Source organism: Pongo abelii, chromosome 8 (assembly GCF_028885655.2).
Source record: "Pongo abelii isolate AG06213 chromosome 8, NHGRI_mPonAbe1-v2.0_pri, whole genome shotgun sequence".
Taxonomy (NCBI): Eukaryota; Metazoa; Chordata; class Mammalia; order Primates; family Hominidae; genus Pongo; species Pongo abelii.
Window position 1 is genome coordinate 19,779,618 of NC_071993.2, and position 19,965 is coordinate 19,799,582.

Below are 19,965 nucleotides of genomic sequence, written 5' to 3' on the forward strand. Positions count from 1 at the left end.
AACCAAAGACAAAAACCACATGATTATCTCAATAGATGCAGAAAAGGCCTTCGACAAAATTCAACAGCCCTTCATGCTAAAAACTCTCAATAAATTAGGTATGGATGGGACATATCTCAAAATAATAAGAGATATTTATGACAAACCCACAGCCAGTATCATACTGAATGGGCAAAAACTGGAAGCATTCCCTTTGAAAACTGGCATAAGACATGGATGCCCTCTCTCACCACTCCTATTCAACGTAGTGTTGGAAGATCTGGCCAGGGCAATCAGGCAGGAGAAAGAAAGAAAGGGTATTCAATTAGGAAAAGAGGAAGTCAAATTGTCCCTGTTTGCAGATGACATGATTGTATATCTAGAAAACCCCATCGTCTCAGCCCAAAATCTCCTTAAGCTGATAGGCAACTTCAGCAAAGTCTCAGGATACAACATCAATGTGCAGAAATCACAAACATTATACACCAATAACAGACAAACAGAGAGCCAAATCATGAGTGAACTCCCATTCACAATTACCTCAAAGAGAATAAAATACCTAGGAATCCAACTTACAAGGGACATGAAGGACCTCTTCAAGGAGAACTACAAACCACTGCTCAACGAAATAAAAGAGGACGCAAACAAATGGAAGAACATTCCACGCTCATGGATAGGAAGAATCAATATCGTGAAAATGGCCACACTGCCCAAGGTAATTTATAGATTCAGTGCCATCCCCATCAAGCAACCAATGACTTTCTTCACAGAATTGGAAAAAACTACTTTAAAGTTCACATGGAACCAAAAAAGAGCCCTCATAGCCAAGTCAATCCTAAGCCAAAAGAACAAAGCTGGAGGCATCACGCTACCTGACTTCAAACTATACTACAAGGCTACAGTAACCAAAACAGCATGGTACTGGTACCAAAACAGAGATATAAACCAAAGGAACAGAGCAGAGCCCTCAGAAATAATACCACACATCTACAACTATCTGACCTTTGACAAACCTGACAAAAACAAGCAATGGGGAAAGGATTCCCTATTTAACAAATGGTGCTGGGAAAACTGGCTAGCCATATGTAGAAAGCTGAAACTGGATCCCTTCCTTACACCTTATACAAAAATTAATTCAAGATGGATTAAAGACTTAAACGTTAAACCTAAAACCATAAAAACCCTAGAAGAAAACCTAGGTAATACCATTCAGGACATAGGCCTGGGCAAGGACTTCGTGTCTAAAACACCAAAAGCTATGGCAACAAAAGCCAAAATTGACAAATGGGATCTAATTAAACTAAAGAGCTTCTGCACAGCAAAAGAAACTACCATCAGAGTGAGCAGGCAACCTACAGAATGGGAGAAAATTTTTGCAATCTACTCATCTGACAAAGGGCTAATATCCAGAATCTACAAAGAACTCAAACAAATTCACAAGAAAAAAACAAACAACCCCATCAACAAGTGGGTGAAGGATATGAACAGACACTTCTCAAAAGAAGACATTTATGCAGCCAACAGACACATGAAAAAATGCTCATCATCACTGGCCATCAGAGAAATGCAAATCAAAACCACAATGAGATATCATCTCACACCAGTTAGAATGGCAATCATTAAAAAGTCAGGAAACAACAGGTGCTGGAGAGGGTATGGAGAAATAGGCACACTTTTACACTGTTGGTGGGACTGTAAACTAGTTCAACCATTGTGGAAGACAGTGTGGTGATTCCTCAAGGATCTAGAACTAGAAATACGATTTGACCCAGCCATCCTATTAGTGGGTATATACCCAAAGGATTATAAATCATGCTGCTATAAAGACACATGCACACATATGTTTATTGCGGCACTATTCACAATAGCAAAGACTTGGAACCAACCCAAATGTCAAACAATGATACACTGGATTAAGAAAATGTGACACATATACACCATGGAATACTATGCAGCCATAAAAAATGATGAGTTCATGTCCTTTGCAGGGACATGGGTGAAGCTGGGAACCATCATTCTCAGCAAACTATCGCAAGGACAAAAAACAAACACCGCATGTTCTCACTCACAGGTGGGAATTGAACAATGAGAACACTTGGACAGGGGAAGGGTAACATCACACACCAGGGCCTGTCATGGGGTGGGGGGAGGGGGGAGGGATAGCATTAGGAGATATACCCAATGTAAATGACGAGTTAATGGGTGCAGCACACCAACATGGCACATGTATACAGTTGTAACAAACTTGCACGTTGTGCACATGTACCCTAGAACTTAAAGTATAATAAAAAAATATAAATATATATGAAATATATAAATATATATGAAATATATATATATGACATTATCCACAGACTAAAAAGAGATGAAGGGCTAGATTTGCCATTAGTGGTGGTGCCTGGGGAAGATAGCAGAACGGCAAAGGAAATTCTTTCTTCACTTACACAGTGTATTAGCCTGTTCTCACACTGCTAATAAAGACATACCAAGACTGCATAATTTATAAAGGAAAGAAGTTTAATGGACTCACAGTTTCATATGGCTGGGGAGGCCTCACAGTCATGGTAGAAGGCAAAAGAGAAGCAAAGGCATGTTTTTCTTTCTTTCTTTCTTTTTTTTTTTTTTTTTGAGATGGAGTCTCACTCTGTTGCCCAGGCTGGAGTGCAGTGGCACAGTCTCGGCTCACTGCAACCTCCACCACCTGGGTTCACGTGATTCTTCTGCCTCAGCCTCCCGAGTAGCTGGGATTACAGGCACCTGCCACCATGCCCTGCTAATTTTTTATTTTTTATTTTTTATTGTTAGTAGAGACAGGATTTCACCATCTTGACCAGGCTGGTCTCAAACTCCTGACCTCGTAATCCACCCGCCTCAGCCTCCCCAAAGTGCTGGGATTACAGACATGAGTCACCGTGCCCGGCCGCCAAAGGCATGTCTTTCATGGCAGCAGGCAAGAGAGCTTGTGTAGGGGAACTCCCCTTTATAAAACCATTAGATCTTGTGAGACGTAATCACTATCATAAGAACAGCATGGGAAAAACTAACCCCCATGATTCAATTACCTTCCACCAAGTCACTCCGATGACACATGAGAATTATTACAATTTAAGGTGAGATCTGGGTGGAGACACAGCTGAACCGTATCACATAGGGAGGCAGGACTCTTGGCACTAATGTTTTAGCCCAAGCATCCCATGTACTGAGCATGTGCAAAACGGGGGCCAAGAGCTGCTGCATCTGCATGAAGGAACTCTGCAGGCTGGGCTCATGCAAGACTCAGAGACCCTGCCAATCAACAGTGACACTAAGGGTCCTGGATCTTTTCAACCCATTACCCATTTTCTCATTCCTAGTATATGGGTTCTGAGTAAACCAAGTAACGAATGTGATTGGCTTTTATGAACTCAGCAAGATAAGGGCTCACTAAAATATTTAATAACATTTTTAGAAATTAAAGAAATACATCATGTCTTGAATACCTGAGTTTGTGGTCAGAAATTCAGCTCTGCTGCAACACCAAACATGTCACAGAGCAAAGGATAATTCACTGTTTTCCTTGATGTCAAATTGTACATCCGCCTGATGAATTCTCTTCAGATCTCCAGCCTGCAATCATGTGAATAAGCAGACAGCTATCTTGATAACAGCAATTATAGCAAGGTTATTAGAGAATTATGGTGTTCATTAGAAAAAAAATGGTATTTTTAATCTATTAAGACTATCTTGGTCGGGGCACAGTGTCTCATAACTGTAATCCCAGCACTTTGGGAGGCCAAGATGGGCAGACCACTTGAGGTCAGGAGTTCAAGACCAGCCTGGCCAACATGAGGAAACCCCATCTCTGCCCAAAATTAAAAAAAAAAAAATTAGCCTAGTGTGGTGGCATATGCCTGTAATCCCAGCTGCTTGGGAGACTGAGACAGGAGAATCATTTGAACCTGGGAGGCAGAGGTTGCAGTGAGCTGAGGTCATGCCACCACACTCCAACCTGGGTGACAAAGTGAGACTCCAGAAAAAAAAAAGGATATCTTATTCATTATTAATTCTTTATTTATTTTTTATGAGCCTACAATATGCTAGACAACATGAACACAAACATGAATGAGAAGCAGTCTAGACTTAAAGAAGTTTGTAATCTAGGGAAAGAAGCAGATACATAAACCACTAGGTGAAATACTAGTTGTATGCTGGAATACACACGTGTGTTTGTCTGGCTTCTCCAGAAAAACACACAAAAAAATAGGATATAGAGATAGAGACCGAGAGAGAAAGAGAAAGAGAGAGAAAGATTTAAGGAGTTGTCTCGTGCAATTGTGGGGACTGGCAAGCTTGAAACCTATAAGGCAGACCAGCAGAGTAGAAATCCAAGTAAGAGTTGATGGTCCAGTCTTGAGTCTAAAATCTGCAGGGCAAACCACCAGGCAGGAAACTCTGACAGAGTTTTTGCATCTCAGTCTTGAGGCAGAACCCTTTCTTCATAAGGAAATCCCAGTCTGCACTTGAGCCCCCGCCCCCGCCCCCATTATGGAGGGCCATGTGCCTTAATTAAAGTCTACTGATTATAAAGGTTAATCACGTCTGAAAACTACCTCCACAGCAACCTCTAGACTAGTGTCTGACCAAACAATCGGGCATCATAGCCTAGCCAAGTTAACACAAAAAGTTTACTTTCATAATATAGAAACAAGCTGTCATTTTCACACCCCCAGCAAGAGCATTCCAAAAGAATTCTAAATTTCACAGTTTCTCCAGATTCATGTTGAACAGCCTATCATATGGAAGTTATTGAGAGGCCCCTCGGGCAGATATTGGTGGCACTATGCCACAGTGCAACAGAGCCACCTCTCTTGCTCTCTTCTATTTCTCTCATTTTCTTTAATTTTACATGTTCCTTTCTCTTTGCTTCTTACCTTCTTTCTTTGCCAGGCTCTACTCCTATTTACCCTTTCCCTATTTATTTGTCCATCTTCTCTTAACCTCAATTTTTCTTCTGTCTCCCTGTTTCTAAGAGTATTTTCTTCCAGTAACTTATTTAGATTCCCCAGGGTTTGCCTCTCCATCCACTTTTCTTCCTCCTCTACACATTCTCCACAGATGTCATTCGTTTTCAAGGTTTTAAGTGACATCTAGATGTGAATGCTTTCAAGTCAGGCCTCTCTTTTACTGAAATATTTTTCCAAGCTCCAGATCCATACCATGCTTTCAACCATTTGTTAGACTTTCCAGCTGAATATTTCTCTAACTACTTTGACCTTAACATATGAGATATTAGTGCTTATAATTTCTATATCCTGGAATCTACCTGTGAAGCCTGAGGAATAAAGGGTAGCTCATTATTTGAGGTTTAAAGCTCAGATATAGCTGTTTTTATTATCTTACCAAACACATCAGAACTCTAATAGTATCAATCCCTCATATACAAGTATCACAAGGAATTGAGTAAAATTGGCTACACCCCTCAAATAAGAGGTCCAAGTAACAGATGTTCTATCAACTGCCAAATACTACTAATAATTGGGGTCAGACACAAATCCCTGAGGCTCACAAAAGGAAGCAGAACCATTTCTGTTGAACCATCTGTTTCCTCTTCCCAGTCTGTACCAGGAGACAACTGGAAAGAAAGGAGGATGAGAGTTTTGAAGTTATTGTCTTTGGAATAGTGCAGTATCTTTGGTGGGAAGTTTTTCCTCTTTTCTGGGAGAAGAAATGGGGAAGGAGAGGAAGATACCATCACCAGCACTACCCAAAACCAATGATGGAAAGGCTCCAAAAGAACCAATAGTTTAGATTGATGATGCCTGGAAAACAGGTGCAAAATCTACAAAAATCTCCCTGGAGCTGCATCAGAGTAGAGAGTAAAGAAAACGTTTCTAGGAGTGTAAAGACAATTTTTGGCTTAATGTTTTGAAAGTAGATGGCCACTGGAGTATTCTGTCTCAGCAAGTCTTAAAAAGACTGTGGTATGGAATACTATGTGGCCATAAAAAAAGAATAAGTTCATGCCCTTTGCAGGGACATGGATGAAGCTGGGAACCATCATTCTTAGCAAACTAACACAGGAACAGAAAACCAAACACTGCATGTTCTCACCATAAGTGGGAGTTGAACAATGAGAACACATGGACACAAGGAGGGGAATATCACATGCTGGGGCTTGTTGGGGGATGGGGACAAGGGGAGGGAGAGCATTAGGGCAAATACCTAATGCCTGCAAGGCTTAAAACCTAGATGACGGGTTGATGGGTGCAGCAAACCACCATGGCACATGTATACCTGTGTAAAAAACCTGCACGTTCTGCAGATGTATCCCAGAATTTAAAGTATAATAATAATAATAATAATAATAATAATAAAGACCATGGTGTAATATGTACCTGGGAAGGGAGAAAATTGTACTGTGGGGAAAGGAGGGAAAGGAGGGAGGGAGGAAATTGTATTATGTCTCAGTTATGCAGATCCATGGAAGATGTGGAAGCTGGAGTTTACTTTCAGTCCATTTGAGGAAACATGGAAAATAGAGATAAATTGGAACTGTAGGGTTGTTCAGGCAGTGCTCATTCAGGTGAGGTGATGCCCTTCCTGGAGAGGGCAATAGGGGCAGGGTTGAGCTGAAGGTAGACACAGCTACCTTTCCTTTAAAAGATGTATTGGGCTATTGTTGCATTGCTACAAAGACATACCTGAAACTGGGTCATTTATTTAAAAAGATGTTTAATTGGCTCACAGTTCTGCAGGCTATATAGGAAGCATAGCACCAGCGTCTGCTTCTGGGGAGGCTTCAGGAGGCTTTTACTCATGGCAGAAGGCAAGGCAGGAGCTTGCACGTCACATGGTGAAAACAGGAGCAGGAGAGAGAGAGAGTAGGGGGGAAGTGCCACACACTTTTAAACGACCAGATCTGGTGAGACCTCACTCACTACAGTAAGAACAGCACCAAGTCATGAGGGATCTGCTCCCATGACACAAATACCTCCCACCAGGCCCCATCTCCAACACTGGGGATTATAATTCAACATGAGATTTGGGTGGCAATAAATAACCAAACTATTAATATATCATAGTATATCAAAAGACATCCAATGATAGAAGCGTCCCAAGTGAAATTGATTTAGACACACACACACACACACACACACGAAATCATTACACTGTCACCATGAAGTCCACAACAACAGAAAAGTCAAGCCAAAAGGTCAGAACTACATTAACCCACTGCAATAGAAGACACCTCCCTACTATTGACAAGTAACAAGTTACTGAAGAAGTTTCCAGCCTCTGTTTCCATCTCTTCTCTGTGTCTACACCTTACAGCTAAGCCTTGAGAAAAGAGAGGGGCATGCTTCAGAGCCAGAACATAACTTTCCCCCTTTTCCTTGCTCGAGGCAGCAGCCTTGTACAAATCTGCAACCTGCCATGAGGAAAGGGTAGGAGGCAAATAGAGGTTGGAATTTGGTTTTATTTGACAGCCTTAAAGGGGACTGGACTAAGTTTTAATCATTAAAAGTGACCATGAATTTATGAAATTTGCCCAAGATAGATGAACTGGACCAGGAAGGGAGGAGGTTGATAAAATATGAAAGAAATGAATAATTGCAAAAAATAGGAGCACTTTCATATTTTTAAACTACCTTGTTGTGTTACTCGATCTATGAGTGACTCAAGTCTTAGTCTCTACTACCTAACAGAAGTGGGTTAGGTCCAAGATAATATCTGTCTCTAACCCTCTTATTATCTTCCTGTTGTCATTTTCCCTTTCCTTGATAACCTTCTCTTCTGATTTCCCTAATCTCCAAACAAAAGGCTTTTTTCTCTATGACTGCCAAAAACAATTATCACCCAAGACTTTTGTCAGTCTGGGTGACCTTTTGAGTCATTTGATCCACACCTGCTCTTAAGACCAAGATAATGAAGTTCTTACAAGTTGCACTCAAGAGAGAAGGATTCCCTCAGGCTGGGTGCAGTGGCTTATACCTGTAATCCTAACACTTTGGGAGACCAAGGTGAGGGATCGTTAGCTCAAGACTACCCTGGGCAACATAGCAAAACCCCACCTCTACAAAAAAATACAAAAATTAGCCAGGCATGGTGGTATGTGCCTGTAGTCCCAGCTATTCCGGAGGCAGAGGTGAGTGGATTGCTTGAGCCTAGGAGGTCAAGGCTTCAATGAGCTGTGATTGTGCCACTGCACTCCAGCCTGGGTGACAAAGCAAGACCCTGTCTCTCTAAAAATAAAATAAAATAAATTAAAAAGTGAGAAAGAGAGAGAGAAGGAGTCCCTCAAAGGAAGCAGACCAGCCCAGCAGATGGCTAGGCAGACCCAAAGGTTCACCCTACTCAAGTTCTTTAGATCCTCAGATGCTTACTCTCAGGCCTCAGTGACCTCATGAGTGGATGTGGCCCAGATAGTTCTAGGGAATCATTTTGCAGATGCTCAAATGTCATATATTCTCTTCTGAAAGAGATCTGATTGAGGAAGGTGCACCAGCCTGCTGGGCCTTCTTTGTCATTTCCTCTTTCTCAAATGTCCTTTTCCTTATCTTAAAACTGGGTTGGGGTGATGGAGGAATATGCCCTGGAAGAAGGGAGCGGAGGGACAGTCAGGGACTGAAGCACCCAAAAAAGAAACTTAAGTAGCAAAAGATGAGATTTGAGACAAGCAGTATGGAAAAAGGAGCAGGAGACAAACCTTTACCAAGTTTCTGTATTTCCCTTCCCTTCCCTTTCCTCCCCTCCCCTTCCACTTCCCCTCCCCTCCCCTTCCCTTTCCCCTTCCCCTCCCCTCCTCTCCCCTCCCCTTCTCTTCTTCTCCCTCCCCCTTTTCCTCCTTCTTTTCTCTTTCTCTTCTCCATCCCTTACCTTCTCCCTTCTCCCTCCTCCCTTCTCCCTCTTCTTCCTTTCTCTTCTCACCCCTTAGAGTTAGAAATCACAATCAATAGAGATGATTGTGCTAGGACATATTTTAACATTTCTATTTGAGTTGGACACTAAAGTTAAACTTCTCAAAAGAAAATTCTGATTTCATTGACTGGACAGACAGCCCAACTGGCTTTGTCCTTTAGACTAAATGAAAGACAATTTCTCTAGTTTTAAGGAACTCAATTTACATCTTCAGAATTTCATGCTATTATATTTAAAGCACATCTACAACATAAAATTTGTTAGAAATGTAAATGTATAGTAAAAGTCTTAGGTATGAACTTAAAGATGCAAAAGGAGATGCATAGCTTTTCAAAATTATTTTAAGAAATATTCAAGTGATAATGTTCAAAAACCACTACCGCAAGTTTAATTTTTCACTGTTCCCATTCTTCCACACCCTACTCTTGGGAAAAGTCTCACTATTTCCAAAAAGCACATGACTATTCATGCCCTCTGCCTGGCAGAGCTATTCAACCACATATATATTTGATACCAGGCAAATATTTCCTGCCATCCTGTCAGGGTGAGTCACTCAGAATGCTATCCTCAGCAACAATGTTATAGCAATGATGACATCATGTTGTAACAGCTATTTCCATATTAATCCTTATTTTTATATTTCTGGTATCTGGGATTGTATGCATAATTTGTATCCAATATATGATTGCCGAAGATTATCTAGACTTTATTTAAGATTATCTACTTGAAAGCATCACCAAAACCATTGCTTATATCCATTGATTACATCCACATAATGATATTACAAGTTAAACCTCAAAATCAGTCTTTTTGCATGAAATCATTTAAGCCCTAAAGTAAGTTAAAATGTTTGGGCAAGAGATGGCTAAATGAAATAATGTGGCTCACCTTGAAAATAATGCCCAAACCTTGAGCTACACAGAACTTCATGTAAGCAGAAAACCATCACCCTCTTGAAATTAACCTTAACCTTAAGATTTTTCATTAGATTTTGTACAAAGAATTTGTGGCGTAAGAGGACTTCAATAACTTGAAGTAAAATTTTTGTATTGCTTTTTAAAAACATGGAATGGAGCATGGTGTGCTCAGACAAAGCTAAGCACAGGAACAAGCCTCTTAAAGTTGTTGTTAGAGATTTGATTTCCTGGATTTTATTACACATTCTGTGACTCTTCTGTTGGCTACTTGCCACCTAATGTGTTAGTGAGGACACTTTGATTACAGGGGAACAAAAGCAACTCATGATGATTTGATCAAAATAAAGAATTCAAGGTAAAGACACAGGATGTCTCACAGAGCTCAAGGGTGAGAATGAATGAGTGGGGCCTCAGAAAGGCCTGAGCCAGAGGAATTCTTCATCTGCCTCTCATCTCTGCTTCTTTTTGCTTGTCTATTTTGATTCTCTCTCTGCAGGTATATTTTCTCTGCTTCCTGTCCCTATGACAAAATAGTGTTGCCTAGAGGGTGATTGTATATGGGGCAAGGGCCACAGCACACCATAGCTACAGGGAAACATACCAAGGCACTCTCGTGGCGGGGACGGGCCAAAAAAGAAGTCATCATGAAAGATCTCTGAAAGCTGTCTTCTACATCTATCCTTATGGTTTAAAATACTGAAGATTCTCATTCATGACACCTTCAAGGAAGCAGGAAATACAGCAGCCTTCAAGAGTTCATAGTAAAAGAAGAGAAATGTAATCATCAAATCTGTATCTGTAAATCAAGATTAAAGGGTACAAATAGGTCTGGTGCAGTGGCTCATATCGGTAATCCCAGCACTTTGGGAGGCCAAGGCAGGTGGATCACTTGAGCTCAGGAGTTCAAAACTAGCCTGGCCAACATGGCAAAACCCTATCTCTACTAAAAATACAAAAGTTAGCCAGGGGTGGTGGCAGGTCCCTGTAATCCCAGCTACTCAGAAGGCTAAGGCAGGAGAACCACTTGAACCCAGGAAGCGGAGGTTGCAGTGAGCTGAGATTGTGCCACTGCACTCCAGTCTAGGTGACAGAGCAAGACTCTGACTCAAAAACAAATAAATAAATTAAATAAAAATTTAAAAATAAAGGGTAAAAATAAACAGTAAGCCATTTATTCTTACCTTACCAGCAGCCTGACTATGCCCATTGCTTTCCTTTTTAGACTGTATCATCTTTGACTGGGGAAACATTTGCAATAAATAACTGTTTACTGTTCAGCATTGGGGCATATCCTCTTGAAGCATTGTACTAATTTAGTAAATAAACTAACAAAAGTTAAAAATCAGAATTTTTTTTTAGCTATGCTGAGAAATAACATATATTCATGTGAAAAGTTGTTTGAAAAGTTTAGATCTGGAAGTATTCTGAGTAATTTCATAGAATCATAAGTCAGTTTGGGCTATTATAACAAAATACCATAAACTGGGTGGTATAAACAAGCATTTATTTCTCACAGTTCTGGAGGCTAAAAAGTCTAAGATCCAGGAACTAGCAGATTCAGTTTCTGGTGAGGACCCTCTCTCTGGCTTGCAGACAGCCACCTTCCTTTGTATTATTACATGGCAAAGAGAGAAAGATCTGGAGCCTGTTTCCCTTCTTATAAGGGCATGAGGGCGCCACCCTCGTGGCCTCATGTAAGCCAAATTACTTCCAAGGGCCCCACCTCCTAATGCCATCGCTTTAATAGGGCTTCAATATATAAATTTGGGGGGACACAAACGTTCAGTTCATCACAGTAAGTATGCAATGGTAGAAAGATTGTTGAGTAGGAAATTATAAGATGTGAATGTGATCTGGAGCAAGTCTCATAATTCCCTTCCACAAACATTTATTAAAACTTCCTTTGTGTCAGCAAATAATACCCTCACTTTCTGGTTCATCTGAATATGTTCAGTTATAATATATGTTTGACTCTGATGAATGCTGTGATAGAAATACTTTGGGGGTAAATTGGAAGGAAAGAATGATCAAGAGAATGATGCTTGTTTATATTTCTGATAAGGAAAGAAAGAGACCAGGAGTGGGTGCTCATGCCTGTAATCCCAGCACATTGGGAGAACGAGGCAGGCAGATGACTTGAACCCAGGAGTTCAAGACTAGCTACGGCAACACGACAAAACCCTGTCTCTACAAAAAAAGAAAGAAAGAGAGGTGATTAGGATCCCAAATCTTGGACTAGCTAACCCCGTGGGAGGTACAGAATATTGTTTGAGATTCTTGAATGGTTGGTCCTGGCCCCAAATGAAATATCTGTTCCTGTAATATTATATTCTCTCTATCAGACCCTTTCTCACCTCAGACATTTGTATGATAATGTGAATCCTTGAAGGCAGAAGTTTAGCTGCTGTCCAAGCCTGACATCCCTAGGTAGGCCTAGTCTGCACCCACCGATGAATATTTATCCTTAGCAAAAATCAAAATCTTACTTACTCTGTGCCTCAAGGCATACAGCTGCTTTTGCAGCTAGAGTGTCATGAGTGAGCATGTCCTGGTCCCAGAAATACTTAGCCTTAGCAAACTGGAATTTCACTAGCACAGTGACCGAGGTCATCTCATAATGCTGGCAAAACCGTTACTCTCTCCACGTGTCCACATGTGCCTTCGCCTACAAGAAGTAAAGCTGTTCTCACAGTTTGAGATCCACAAACCTCACTCCCAAATCCCAGTCCCTTGTGCATATATTGGCCACGCTCTGACAATCCTGCTAAATGTTAACTTTGAGCAAGAAAAGGGAAATTGAGAACAGGGTTTTGAAATCTTAGCCTTAAAAACAGGGTTAGGCCACCAGCGTGATTCCTCCTCCTCCTCCTCCTCCTTCTTTTTTCTTCTTTTCTATTTTAAAAGAGAAGCCTAAACAGCCTGATCTCTGATTTTTTCATTACTCCCTAACCTTGTACTCATGTCCTGCAATAGTAAAAAAAAAAAAAAAAAAAAAGGCCCACAAGAGAGGCTTCAAAGGAAAGAAAGTATTTTTTTTCAAGCCAGTCATTATTTATTCCACCCAGAAAACGTTCTACCCCTTACCCTTTTTCCAGAGATTTCATGAAGTTAGACCTCCTTGTTCAGAGTCAAATGAGAGGTGCACCTTGATATACGACTTGAAGGTCATACTAGACACTGAAGAGCCAGCAGTATTGAAGAGCTTCCAGTATTGAAGGATACTGGAGAGCCAGCAATTTGGATGGATGAATTCACAGGGCTATAAAAGGAGATAGCATTTGGATTGAGATCTGAAGGATGGAGAAATCTGGTAGAGATGCGGAAAGGGAGTTCAAGAAAATAAAAGAAAATGCAGAAACTTGTGGTTTCAAAAATGATGAACACAGCTAGAGAGTATGGGAAGGGAAACAGATTACACTTAGAAAAGTGTGTTGTAGAAACGTGGTTAAGGTCTTTGAAAGCTAACGAAAGTGATTTTCATTTATTTTATTTTCATTTATTTTATTTTATTTGAGATGGACTTTTGCTCTTTCGCCCAGGCTAGAGGATGGAGTGAAGTGAAGTGGAATGATCTCAGCTCACTGCAACCTCTGCCCCCGCCCCCCTCGGCCCCGAATTCAAGTGATTCTCCTGCCTCAGTCTCCCCAGCCTCCCTTGTAGGTGGGATTACAGGTGCCCACCACCACGCCTGGCTAATTTTTGTATTTTTAGTAGTGACAGGGTTTTTGCCACGTGGGCCAGCCTAGTCTCAAACTCCTGACCTCAGGTGATTTGCCCACCTCGGCCTCCCAAAGTGCTAGGATTACAGGCATGAGCCACTGACTGTAATTTATTTTTAAAAAGGAAAAAAAGGGCCGAGTGTTGTCTCCTGTCTCCCTCTCAGATCCACCCTCCACCCATTGTCCACCAAACAAGACAGAGAAGGATAGCAGTTGGATCTAGGAGCTGGCTTTTATGGATTTCATTAATGGGCTCCCTGTCATCTGAATTTACATTATGTTTGACCAAACTGGAGCACCTTGAGACAGGAAAAATAGGGAGAACTGGATATTCACAACCCTGGATTCCTTCCTGCAACCTAATTCCAGCTGGCTGCTTGGAGTGACAGGTCTGTCAGCATACCTTTACACTGACAACTTCCAATAACCCTTCCTCCTCCTTCTCTTCCTCCTCCTTCTCCTTTACCTCCTCCTCCTTCTCCTCCTCCTCCTTCTCCTTCTCTTCCTTTCTTCTTCTTCCTTCTCCTCCTTTCTTCTACTTCTCCCTTCTCCTCCTCCTGTTCCTCCCTTCTTCTTCTTCCTTCTCTTCCTCCTTTCTTCTTCTTCCTTCTCCTCCTCCTCCTTTCATCTTCTTCCTCCTCCTCCTCTTCCTCCTCCTCCTCCTCTTCCTCCTCCTCCTTCTCTTCCTCCTTCTCCTTCTCCTTCTCCTCCTCCTTCTCCTTCTTCTTCCGTCCAGCTTAAGGTGGTAACAGGCCAGATATTGTTAGCCCAGCACAATGCACATCACTTAGGATTTCACTTTATTCTGGCCACACCTTCGTAAATTGCCACTTTATCAAAACTTCAAATTTTCCAATTTAAGTATGTCAGCTGGTTCCTGCTAGGGCTCTAACTGATACGAACAAGGCAAGTGCTCTAAGCAGAAGAAGACAAGAGGATGTCTGTGTTTAAGAGAAGAATGCGGAGTACGAGAATAGATTTTAAAAGATTGAGAGAGATTTTCAGTCTAAAGGGCATAAGCCTGTTCAGACGAGTTAGATGAGAGATGATGAGGACTTGAACCTGAGCAGCAGTGATTGACTTAATACAGGAAGTGAGAAAATAAAAAAAAAAAGCAAGCATCAAAGATGATCCCAGAGTATTATACTTAGGTGACTGCACAGTTGGTAATGCTGAGATCTGAAAACTGAAGAGGAAAGCTTATTTGGGCAGTAGGGAAGGAAATTATTTTGATAATGTATATCTTCTTATGTATAAAATGAGGCAGTTGGCATAAATCAGTTTTATCCAAACTTCTATCATGTATAGACTACCCCCACAATTTAGACCATGACTACATATGATGTTATGTTTTTTTTTTTTTTTTTTTTTACTTTTTTTTTTTTTAAAACAGGGTCTTGTTCTGCTGCCCATGCTGAAGTGCAAGGGCACAATCATGGTTCACCGCAGCCTCAACCTCCCAGGCTCAAGCAATTCTCCCATCTTAGCCTCCTTAATAGCTGTGACCACAGGCGTGTACCCAACACTCCCAGCTATTTTTTTTTTTTTTTTTGTACAGACATGGTCTTGCTATATTGTCCAGACTGGATTCAAACTCCTGGGCTCAAGTGATTCTCCTCCCGGGGCCTCCCAAAGTACTAGAATCATATGCCTGAGCCACCATGCCTGGCCACATTTATTTTTTACTTTTATTTATTTATTTTTGGAGACGGAGCCTCGCTCTGTCACCCAGGCTGGAGTGCGGTGGCACGATCTCAGCTCACCACAACCTCTGCCTCCCAAGTTGAAGCGATTCTCCTGCCTCAGCCTCCTGAGTAGCTGGGACTACAGGCACACGCCACCACACCCAGCTAATTTTTGTATTTTTAGTAGAGATGGGGTTTCACCATGTTGGCCAAGATGGTCTTGGAACTCCTGACTTCAGGTGATCTGCCCGCCTCGGCCTACCAAAGTGCTGGGATTACAGGCATCAGCCGCCACACCTGGCGGGCCACATTTATTTTGAAATGGAAACAGTGTATCTCAGAAACATGGATAAGCCTTTTTTTTTTTTTCATTTTTTAAAATTGACTTTTTACTTTGCTCTTTCCTAAGCAAAAATATTCATGAAGCCATGGGTTTGATGTGCCATTTAAAAATATTTCCGTTATGACTGGATGCTGCGGCTCATGCCTGTAATCCCAGTGCTTTGGGAGGCCAAGGTGGGAAGATCACTTTAGGCCAGGAGTTCAAGACCAGCCTGGCTAACATGGTGAAACCCCATCTGTATTTAAAAAAAAAAAAAATACAAAAATTAGCCAGGTATGGTGGCATGCACCAGCTACTTGGGGGCCTGAGGCAGGAGAATCCTTGAACCCAGGAGGCAAAGGTTGTAGAGAGCTAAGATTGGAGATTGGCCGCTGCACTCTAGCCTGGGTGATAGAGCAAGATTCTGTCTAAATATGTATTATTTTTCATTATACCTTTAATATGAAATTTATCTATAAAATTATAATCTTTGTGTTGCCTAAAGTTAATCTCTTTTATGAGCCATTCACACCCACAAGATAATGGGAAATAATAAATTATTTTAAGGTTATTTCCCAACTCTGAAATTCTATGATTTAAATAGAATATTGAGCTTAGTTCTTTTGGGTCCTAAGTATTCCCTAGTTGCAGTGTAACTTGGCATTAGATCTTTCAGCTATTAGGGTGTCTTTAATTTGACTGAGTAGTGCTCTGTACTTATCTTTGCATTACAACTCCCTGAAAGAGTTAATGCTCATTTTAAAAATTAAAAAGATGCCTAATTTACAATTCATGATTAGATGAGACACTCGGCAAGTTTATCTGTATGCTGGTCTTAACTACACAACTGACTGATGGTTAAAACAACAAAGTCTGGGGCTCATTTGTTGTAATTCTATTTGCTGAAAAACCTCTGGAAAGTAGGGACAGCACTGCCTGTCTTGCATCTTCCCTAACACATTGTGGGAATTTTATAAATAACATGTTGGGCAGGTGCAAAATCAGAATCTGAGGGAGAAGATCGCTTGAGCCCAGGAGTTGGAGGCTGTAGTGAGCCATGATCACACCACTGCACTCCAGCCTGGGCAACAAAGCAAGACCCTATCTGAATAACAAAACCAAACAAAACCAAACAAGCAGAGGGACTGTGCTCAGTCATTCCAATATTGCCCTCACTTTAGACTATTTAATTTGGATATCTATATGTGTGACAGAGTCTGCCCCTAAGTTCCTGAAAAGCAGTGCCTGGCAGCTGAAAACGTATTTACCAATGTTACTAATAAGGATATCACTCTTGCATTATTTTTTTAGAGAAATGAGTGCATGATGAACCCTTTTTAAAAAAGTAATAATTATATTTATTGATGGAACATGATTTAAAATTTCACATGTATTTCAAAATGATTTCCTATTGTAACTAATATCTCATATTTCTTTAATCAATTCCTGGATCATTTAAGATATTATTTGACCATACAAAATCAGTTTACATGCAACGTATCAGGAACACTTTTATTGAATAATGCACGCTTCTTTGGTGTGTATACATATGTTTGTGCGTTGTTATTACTAAGTATCCCAGGTTGTTCTAAATCCATTTTCATTGGATACAAACTCCAAGCAACCTATAGAACAATATAAACTATATAAAATATATGAAGACTACTTTACTGTATTACGGATCCATATTCTAATTATTTGGTCTGACAGCTATTTCACCATTATCATTTCGTCAGTATAATATCTCTGTTTGGCAGAGATAGTCCCTGGAGCAATGGTTGTAGCATTTTTCCGCATCTTCCCTCTATTCACAGTAAATCTTACACAGCAAGAAGACAACCTTTCAGTCTCTGACATTTCTGGGTTGCATTATTTTCTTGTACAAGCAATCAGTGTAGATGAATGTGTTGTAGGCAAATCAGAGATGCCTCTTAAAAGAGGTGACTTGGGTAAATGAAGAAAGACAGTAAAAACAAGTGAGGTGTTTTATTAGTAGTAGGTTATATAGTTTTCCAATGGCATGTAGCAAATTATTCAGCACTTTTGACTAGTGTGAATCAATCATGTTACCAAGGGGTAGAAACTTGGGAGGGCAATTGGCTTCTTAATTTTTATTTAATAATTGCTTTCTTATCTTCCTGATAGATTCTTTTTTGCTTTCAAATCTTCTGTCACATCATTTCTCCTTAAATGCATCCTTAGGGATACTCCTTCAACTTCCACTATCTGTTTATTGTGTTGGGTTTTCAAGCTCACTAATGAATCAAAGTTCTTCAAAGACCAGTTTATTTTCATCTTTTCAAAGAAAGAAACATATAAGTCAGAAACTCTTAGAAATTCATTCTTATATTTTTTGACAAACATCTGTTAAGCACCTATTATTTGCTAGTCACTGTGTTAGGGGCTAGGAATATAAGAATAAATAATAGTTTATGCTCTAATGGAGGAGGTATATATAAAAGCAAATAATCTCAATACTGCAATAAGCATATATCAAACATATACAGTCACTTCATAGAAAGCACTGGAAAAGGAGAGACAGTCTTTGGTTTGAAGGTAATGATAATATGGAAGGTTGAGAAAGGGTTGGTGCAGAGGTGCTGTATCACTCCAACCTGGACTCATGGATTGAAATCCACCAAGTGTCAAAGAAGAGCACCCCAAAAAATAGAGCAAACTGTGTATATGTGTGTGACACAGACTGTGACAGGGAATTGTTTCTGAAACACCAGGGGTTTGATCTAGGCCCTGCCGCTCGCCACACAGAAAGCCAATCCCTGAGACAACAAGTATTGCCAGGGAAGAAGGTTTTAATGGGGTTCTGTAGCCAAGGAGATGGGAGATCAGTCTCAAATCCATCTCCCTTACCAATTAAAATCATGGAGTAGCAGGGAAGAAATATAACTATCTGTGGGAAAACAGGAATTAGAGAGGGGTAAGGAAGAGGAACTGGTCAAAAGGGGACAGGTGGTCAGTGGGAAAATCATAATGGGTGAGGGGTCTGACATCTCATTGTCCAGATCCAGTGGTCTGATGAGTTTCAGGTCCTTGATACGATCTGGGAGGCCTGATGGTTGGTTTCCCAAGAAAGGAACTCAAATAAGACAAATATCAATTTCTGTGTTTAGTCAAAGAAACTATAAACATCAGCTCTATGGAACACTTGGGTCAGCTTCAGAATTGCATGGTTACTATGAATAGAACACAGGTCAAGGATGAAAAAATGGTGGGCAATTGACTAGGAATTTAATAGAGAAAGATCACTTTTAAGAAATCGAATAAAATCCTAATCGTAACTTTGTATGCCTATAATTTGTTTTTAAATAGGTTATTTTAAAATAACTACAAGAAAATGCACTTTTATTGCCTTTTGCAGTGTTTCCATTGTCCTAAAAGCTGAAATTGTTCATAGATTCAGAACAGTTTAACTCAATGTATTAATAAACCCAAAATGAGATATATGTAAAGGAATTTGTGGATATGCAGGAGTCATAATGAAATAAGATCATTTTTCTAGACAGATTCTTACATAAGGCTATTAAGTTTAAATTGTCTAAAAAATAGGAAAAAGGAAGCTGCTAGGTGATTGCTAAGGGAAATCATGAAAGCTGATAATTAACTTCAACATTGAATTAGTTTTCAATCAAACAGATTATGTGTCTAAAAGAACCCAATAAAAAATTATGGTGAGTTTTCATATAGAGCCATTTGTAGGGAAAAAATATTTCCTTATGATCAGAGAAGGTTAGGCAGTACCTGGACCTTTCCAACTGTGGAAGCTTGGAGATATCACATTCATAAGGGGAAAGGAAGAGAAAAGACTATTTTTAGAAGAGATAGCCAGCAAAAACATGTTGAATGAAAAATAGAAGTCAACCATGTAAGTCAATATTTACTCATATCCCTGTCAATAGAACAGAGCCACTCAAATGCTGTGTGTTGAAAGAACATCTCTGTTTTTGTGTTTTTGTTTTTGTTTTTGTTTCCAATCCATTATATGCCAATGTTTTGTAAAATATAATAAAAATAATTCTTAGAAACCAGAAATGAAGGGGGGAGGTTCCTCTTTTGGCTTTGGAGGAGTCCGCCTCCCTCTGTCTCTGTACAGGGGAGCTTCTTTCTTCTGCTGTCTTCCTTCTTTCTTGCCTATTAAACTCTCCACTCCTTAAAACCACACATAAAAAAAGAAACAGGAAATAAAAAGACACACAAAATACTAGTCCAACTTTCTTATTCTTATCATCAACAGACATAAAATTACTCTGTCAAATTGCTATGAATGTTTCTAAACATTTATTCTTCATTCTTATACTTATCTGATCCTGGAACCATATCCAGATAAGACCAAAACCATACATAAACCACACTCTGAGTAGCTCTGTGGTAGGGGATAAAGCATATAGTTGGAGCTCAAATAATGTTTCCTAAGTAAGTTGGAAAATAAA

General features: G+C 40.2%; 1 protein-coding gene across 1 annotated transcript in view; it reads left to right on the forward strand.

Annotated features, from left to right (window-relative positions):
* The window catches only part of MALRD1 (MAM and LDL receptor class A domain containing 1), a 678,818-nt gene that overhangs the window by 638,358 nt on the left and 20,495 nt on the right, over positions 1-19,965 (forward strand). The window lies entirely within an intron of this gene.